The 8,292-nt window shown below is 30.7% G+C and overlaps 1 protein-coding gene across 6 annotated transcripts in view; it reads right to left on the reverse strand.

The window, feature by feature from the left end:
- LOC135140454 (uncharacterized) overlaps positions 1 to 6,427 on the reverse strand; it is an 87,307-nt gene extending 80,880 nt beyond the window's left edge. For 5 of the 6 annotated variants that reach the window (XM_064071023.1, XM_064071041.1, XM_064071031.1 and 2 more), the window contains exon 1: positions 860 to 1,069. The gene's annotated coding sequence lies outside the window, so the exon portion shown is untranslated. Of the gene's footprint in view, positions 1 to 859; positions 1,070 to 6,318 lie in introns of those variants that run through there. The other variant, XM_064071014.1, reaches the window with a different exon arrangement.
- Positions 6,428 to 8,292: the final 1,865 nt, after the last annotated feature.

Raw genomic sequence — 8,292 nt, forward strand, 5'->3', positions numbered from 1 at the left:
TTATTTTTTTAATATTTCATTAAGTAAACACGATGAACTGAATAAACCTGGGAGTAGTGGGGTGGGAGTTGGGGTCAACCACTCACCCATGAGACTCAACCAGTTTACAATAAATGTATAGTGCGACGCAAGATATAGGAAGTTCCGTAAATACATAACCTAAAAAACGAAAGAAACAAGTTTGTCATCTGCGCAAATGCCAGTACCAAGAATAGCCAAAAAAAGTACCATTTATTGCCTGTACAAAAAATGTGAGACATCCAGTATGTGATGATCAATTGTATACAAGGGTGCTAGTACTACATACTTAGTTACAAAAAAAAATAGGCCGGGCCAATTTTTTTTCAACCAATTAACCGATCATGTTGTGCTTAAGGTTCGTGTTACTGTTGATAAAAAATTAACCAAAGTTCCTATAATGGTTCCAATCGATATCCCTTTTGTACACACATTCGTAGAATTATAAATTACCTATAAATCACATCTGGGAGAATCGATTATGTATTTGTATCGACATCGCGGCAAAGTCTCGAAACGCATCCCCAACGTAATTAAATCGGTACTTGCTCCAAACTCCCAGATTTAATTATCGCGAGCTTGATTGCCTCACTCAGTGCCTCTCAAAGTTTACCTCCTCCACCCAAACAACCCACATATCCCCAATCCCCAAAAATCCCAAAACAATAATTCCCTCAATTAAACAAAATTAAAATATCGATTCCCGTAATTCCCCCGCAATCAATAAACAAGCATTCGATGTAATTGTCCGGCAGGAGAAATACTTGTCGAATCAATGCCGTCTCCAAACAACAAAACGCGCATACAACCCCCGCCGCCCCCCTCATAAAAAACTGCATACCTTTCCCTGTTTAGAACAGTCCCATCACTCGGGGAAAAAACTGAAAACGCGAGTCCGCGCTGAAAAAATCACCCGCCGCTCACAGCACATCCATCAGTGGACCTATGATATCGACGGCTGGCCGGGTCACATGACCTGTTCATGGCGAGCGTCGCGACGCAACTGAGGACCGGCACAGGTACGCGAAACGACGGCGTCGACGCGGGGATGCATCGCGACGCTGCTTCACACCGCTCGTGCACCAAACGCACTGATGGATGGACGCCGAAAATTTTTCGTGGGTGAGTGCGTGCGTATGGGCCCCTGGTGCATTAATAATGGTAGCGACAAACAGGCCATTACTTATTACCATCAAGGCAACCGCGATCGATGGCGTGAATTATTGATAAAGGCAGGGTATAATTCGGTGAAAATTCGAGAGGGTTTTTTCGAGTGGGGGCGAAGGAACGAGGAAAGGATGTGTGGAAGGGGAGGTCTAAGGTGCGAAGAAGCAAAGAAGCGTAGGCACGATCTCCACAACCAGAGAGTAGTACTCTTAGTGGTACCACTGGCGTACTTGATGGTTGTGAACTTTTTCGTAGGTACTACTTAGTGCTGGCATACAGAGAAGATTTTTTGCAAAGTTTTTTTTCCAAAAATTGTATTGAACGTACTTAAATACTAATTACTACTTTGGTACTACTCGAACAACAACACAGCCATTGTCATAGACGTGCATCGTCACCTAACATGAATCAAACGTATTTAAATTTGAACAAAATTGAAATTGGTCGAAGGTTATTTCGAAAGAACTTTCCTCATCCTTGAAGCGCCGCCCAACGAATCCCGTTTCGACAGCTTTTTTCACTGAAATTTTTCATTTCAATTCAATTTTAATTTTTTTTTCTACAGTCTTTTAAATTGAAATTTTTCGAGTTTTCAAGGTTTAATTTTTAACATTTAACTTTTGAGTTTTGTAATTTTTTGATTTGTAAATTTTCGTGTGGGTTTTTTAATTTGTTTATTTTTTAGATCCTTATTTTTGATTTGTAGTTTTTCGTTTCGGTTCTTTATTTTCTTCATTCTTACAATTATTCGAATTTTCAATGTTGCGATTTTATAATCTTTTGTTTTTTCAAATTTAATTTTTTAATATTTTCGTTTCTTCAGTTTTTCGAATTACGATTTAGCAATTTTCCATTTTTCTTGTTTCTTTAATTTCTAGACTGTTTAATTTTTCATTTCATAAAATTCTCGATTTGAAATTTTTCCTTTCGATTTTTTATTTTCTTCATTTTTAAATTTTTTTGAATTTTCAATGTTCAATTTTTTTGTTTTTTCGCTTTCAATTTTTTTCAATTTATCGATTTGCAAAATTTCATTTTTTGGTTCTTCAGTTTTACAATATGCATCTGTTCGATTTTCATTTTTAAATTTTTCAGTTTTCAAAACTTTTAATGTTTCAATTTTTACATTTTGGAATTTTCCGATTTGTAATTTCACAAATTTCCAAGTCTTAATTTCTGAATTTTTATATTTTCAACTTTTCATTTCTTTAATTTTCCGATTTGCAATTATTCGTTTAGATTTTTATTGTCTATATTTTTACAAAGTTTCGATTTTTCGGTAGTTTATAATTTTTTCTTTTTTGAATTTAAATTTTTTTCAATTTTTCGATTTGCAATTTCACGAGTTTTAAATTTTTAATTTTTCAGTTTATATACTCGATTGTTCAATGTTCTGAGTCTCTAATCTGTTTTTATGTAAAATTTTTGAATTTTTGGATTTTTCAATTTTTCGGCTTTTAAGTTTTCGATTTTTCAAGTGTTAAATTTTTAATTTTTTGTTTTTTCAATTTTTCTAGTTTTCGTGTTAAATATGTATCTAATACTTTATAACTACAATTTAAAAAAAAAAACACTTTTTCAATTTTTCCATTTTAGAATTTTTCTGTTTTTCAAATTTGATTTAAAAACTTTTTCGTTTATTCCATTATTCATTTTTGATTTTCCAATTTTTCGATTTTTCAATGTTACAGGTTTTTGATTTTACAATTTTGACGTTTCTATTTCCATTTTTGTTTCTAGAATTTTTGCGTTTTTCAATTTTTTGATGCGATTCTTTTTCCTTTTTTCCAATTTTTCAATTGATTGATTTTTTTGGATTTCTAGTTTTTAAATGTTCAAATTTTTCGTCTCTTGAGTTCTTCGATTTGCAATTTTTCAATTTTCCACTTTTCGATTTGCAATTTTTCGTTTTTTCAGTTTTTTGATTTTTCAATAATGCATTTCAATTTTTAGATTTTTCAATGTTCTGAGCGTCTATTTTTTTTTAATGTGAAATTTTTGATTTTTTGGATTTTTCAGTTTTTCGGCTTTTAATTTTTCGATTTTTTCACTCTTAAATTTTTAATTTTTCACTTTTTCAAGTTTAGATTTTTCAGTTTTTCGTCTCTTCAATTTTTGATTTGCAACTTTTCGTTTCGGTTTTTTCTCTTTATTAGTTCAATTTTTTGGTTTTCCAATGTTCTGTTCTCTATTTTTTTTTAATGTGAATTTTTTTAATTTTTGGATATTTTAATTTTCCTGCTTTGAATTTTTCGTTTTCCAACTTTTCGACTTTTCAATTTTTCATTTCTTCAATTTTTGTTTTGCAGTTTGTCTAGTTTTATTTCAGAATTTTTCACTTTTTGAATTTTTCTGTTTTTCAAAAATTGGACTGAACAAATAAATCATTTATTCGATTTTTCGATTTCTATTTTTCTACATTTTCGATTCGTTTAGTTTTTCCTTCTTTCTAATTTTTCAATTCGATTCGTTTTTCCTTATTTTAAATTTTTCAATCCAGTAATTTTTTCGATTTTTCGTTTCTTCAGTTCTTCGATTTGCAATTTTTGGATTTTACACTTTTCGAATTCTCAATTTTTGATTTTTCAACTTTCGAATCAATAAAATTAAAAAATTGCAAAATTGTACAATTAAAAAATTAAAAATGAAAAATAAAAATTTTGAAAAATTTAAAAAGTGGAAAAAAATAACTTGAAAAATTGAAGAAACGAAAAATTGCAAAATCGTAAGATTAAAAATTAACAAACTAAAAAATCGAATAACTGCAAAATCGAAAAAACGAAATATTGTACATTGTTTAACTTTTTCAATTTTTAGATTTTTTAATTTTTTGTTTGTTTCAATTTTAGATTTTTCAGTTTTTCGATTTTTCATTTTTTCATTTCTTGATTTTTTGATTTGCAATTTTCATAGTTTTGATTTTAAATTTGTATCTAATAATAATTATAATTAAAAAAAAATCACTTTTTCAATTTTTTAATTTTTAATTTTATAATTTTTCGATTTCTCAATGTTACAGTTTTTCGACTTCAAAATTTTGAGGATTCCATTACCATTTTTCAGTTTCGAATCGAAAAATTGAAAAATTGCAAAATTGTAAAACTGAAAAATCAAAAATAAAAAACGAAAATGTCTAAAATGAAAATTTTGAAAAATCTAAACATTGCAGAAACGAAATTTTGAAAAATAAAAAATTGAAAAATGGAGAAATAGTGTAAAATCAAAAAATTGCAAAATTGAGAAATTGTAAATCGGAATATTGAAGAACCGGAAAACTGAAAAATTTGGAAGTCGAGAAATTGAAAAATTGAAAAAAAGAAGCTAGCAAAAATGAAAAAATGTGAAACCGAACCATTCAAAAATAGAAAAATTGAAAAATCGGTTAATTGAGAAATAAATCCAAAAATTTGAAAGATTTAATTAAAAATTGGGAAATCGAGAAATTGAAAAATGAAGAACTGAAAATTTGAAGAACCGAATAAACGAAAACTTCGAAAAAAACATTGAAAAAATACAGGAAATGAAAAATCGAAAAATAAATATTGTAAAATCAAAAAATTGCAAAACTGAAAAATTGTAAATCTAAAAATTGAAGAACCGACAAACTGAAAAATATGGAAGTCGAGAAATTGAAAAATTGAATAAACAAAACCTGCAAAAGTAAAAAATATGAAACCGAAACATTAAAAATGGAACAATTGAAAAATCGGTTAAATCTTTCAAATTAGCAATTTTTGGATTTCTAAAAATTGCAAATTTGAAAGATTTAAAAATCGGGAAATCGAGAAATTGAAAAATCAAGAACTGAAACAACAACCGAGAAAATGAAAATTAAAAAATCGGTAAAATGAAAAATAAAAATCAAGAACTTGAAAAATTGTAGAAAAAAATTTGAAAAGTCGAAAATTAAAAACTCAGAAATTGAAAAATCGAAAAATGGAATATTGTAGAATCTAAAAATTGCACAATCGAAAAATTGAAAAGACGAAAAACTGAAAATTTTGGAAGTCGAGAAATTTAAAAATGAAAGTTGCAAAAACGAAAAGATGAAACTGAAACATTGAAAAATGGCAAATTGAAAAATTAAAGAAAATGAAAAAAAAAGTGATATAAAAAAATTGTAAATACAATAAACTGCCTCATTCACTAATTTTTTTGGGTCAGCCTGTATAAATAATTCTAAAAACTATGAGTGCATTGACAAACCACAAGAAAAGTCATAACATTTTGAATATTTCAGAGAGGATTTATTCGGCAAAATTTTGAGTTGACGTCATCAATTTTTTGAAATGGGATAAACGAATAAATTTTGATTAACCATTTAGCATGCAGTTTCGAAGTTAAATTGCATAATGTTGTTATAAAATTTTGTTTTTTTTTCCAAAAATCTGGATGTCTAGGGTGAAAACTTAACCCGGATTTCATACACCAGAAATGCAGGAGTATCTTATTTTATAAAAATTAAAACAAATTTACTATTGTAAATCCTGGACACAAGTGGGTAACAACGAAATTTCAGAATTCGTGGAAAAAAAAACATAATTTAAATTTTGAACTTTTATTGCGATCTTGATATAAAAATTTATTTGTGCTTTGTAGAACTCTACCCGGGAGAGTTTCAAAACAAGAAAAAATATTTATTGCAGCTGCTTTTTATTTTAAATAATTTTCTAATAAAACTATATTTATACTCGTATATGACTGGGGTATGGACTTTGTGGGCGTGAATAGTTTTGTTATAGATTTATTGCTCACATATGTCTACATACGCAAATTTAATACGTTCTTATTTTTTTATTTTTTGCTTCTGACTTGTTTTACAAATATAGTGTGTCTTATTTAGAAAAATAAGCACCACATATTAGCTACTCATAATTATATAAAATAAAATTCTTTGGACTAACAAAATCCTGATAAAAAAAAACTACGGTCCAACATACACAGATCAAAAAATTAACCTTATAAAACATGTATAAATAGATTAAGTGACAAAAAAGTACCAAATAACATTTTATTTTTTGCAGGAAATGTAAAGTCGCGCCAAACATGTACAAACGAGCCTATAAATAGCACTTCCATCGTAATTAAAATGTACTTATTTATAGCGCGGCTCATAAAAGTCAAAGGTAATACCTGTAACCCATGAAATTTCAGTACTTTTCACCAGCTCCTCTACTAGTACGTAAATTTCAGCTTCAATAAACACAGCAAGAGCGGCACCTCATTTACACAAAATTAAAATTTTAAACGATACACAAAATACAATACTCCTTAGAAGAAATCGTTAAAACTTTTTTATTTTCCGGCCCGTAGCCAACTCACCCACGTTTCTGCTTCTATAAAAAGAATTACCCTCTCTGAATTGTCGTAGGTCAGCGTTACTCAGCGAAAGTTCGTAAGGTCAACATTCGCGAACCGCGCTTCAGCTGCACCTAGCGCCACCTACAGTTTTCAGGCGGCACTGCGTGAAAACGTCCTGAAACACGCGGTTTTTCGCCCAAATATGCGCGTCAATTAAAATTAAAAACATCAGAATTACTGAGTCGTGTTTTATTCATTTGGATTTATTATTGAAAGGTGTTGTGTCAAGGATTTATCGAGTTGAATGAGGGTGAAAATAGAACGTCAATCTTGAAAGGTTTTTCGAGTTAAAGTTGACTGAGGTTGACTTTCGTTACCAGAAAATCAAAGGAGTTGTAAGCGGTGGGTGTGAGCTGTGTAAAATAGTAATAAGGCGGTTATGTGACTACTAAGTGGGTTTAATGACATATAATTTCAAGGAGAATGGTTTAGAGTTTAATTATGTAAGTGTTGTTTGAGGTCGATATACTTAGGTATATTATGTATTTACAGGAAGACTGTGTCTGCATTTCTTTTTAAAGATAGTCTGGAGAAAATACGAACTCATTACTTAACAAATGATCTAAATTGTAAAGTTCTGGACTACCAACAACAATAAAAGTAACGACTTTACGATTACTTTAAGTTTTAAACCAAGTACGATTCATGCCTTTTCCTGTCGTAAAATGAGAGCAGATTTCTCCTTTTCTTATCACTGTAGGTGGCTACAAAGCCCTAAGTTTCTCTATTTGAATGCCTTTGATGTGGAATTAATTCAGTGCACGCTTTCGTAGAAAACAATTTGAACTGAAATGAGCCAATTTGTCCCTTTTCTTCTATTAACTTTATGGACGGCCTCTTCCACTTTTTAACAATGCAGTATAAAGGTGGAACGGATTCTCTCGCTCCAATTCCTTCCAAATGCACGAAAATGTAAAAATTTAATTAAAAAATGGTGGATGCGCCGGGCTAATCGAATTTAAAATCTCCTAAGCACCTTTTTCTCTGTGTACACCAAAGCCCGTAAAATTCTCCAATTACGCGCCTATAACATCCCGACTTTCACAATTTTTACGAGCCCTTCTTTCCCAAATAAATCAACGCTTGATTGGCCGATCTATTTTTTTCTGCTGTTACACGTGACTGAAATAAGCCGACGGCTTGGCGATTTTTCCGTCGATAAAGCAGCGTCATCATCAAAGATAATTGATTGTAAAAGCTCTCATTAATCTCTCGACGATCTGGTAAAAGTAAACTCGCAAGTTATGACTGGATCTATCAATCTTCGTGGCCGTCAAATCATACGACATTTTAATGTAGGCGCTGGTTTAGACATCAATAAGACAATCTTGAATTGATCTGGCGTGAGTTTTCGCAGAGTTTTCTGTTTATTGTTCGCAGGACGTCTGACTGATTTAGAATAATGCGCGTCCGGGAGACTGGCAGGTTTTTAACCTTCTTGGACGGGAAAGCGGAAAAGGAGGTGTCGAACTGGTGTGATTAAAAATGGATTGTGTTTTTGGTTTGGAATTAATTGTGGTTGGTGTGTTACATTTTTGTGAATTTGTTTTCTCTGTGTACGCGGGTGTGATCTCGTTTTTCCAACCGGAGCTCAAGAGTGTGCACATTTTCACAACGAGGGTTTGTTTGAACGGAGCATACAGACCAAACAGAACATTTCAGAGTTTTGAGTTATGGCTAAAATATGCAAAACATTTTGCATAAAATTATGGTTCTTAAACTGCTGATGAATTCAGAAAAAATCAG

This window comes from Zophobas morio, unplaced genomic scaffold (assembly GCF_036711695.1).
Source record: "Zophobas morio isolate AGI-343-1 ecotype UQ-CSIRO unplaced genomic scaffold, CSIRO_AGI_Zmor_V1 ptg000004l, whole genome shotgun sequence".
NCBI classification, from domain to species: Eukaryota; Metazoa; Arthropoda; class Insecta; order Coleoptera; family Tenebrionidae; genus Zophobas; species Zophobas morio.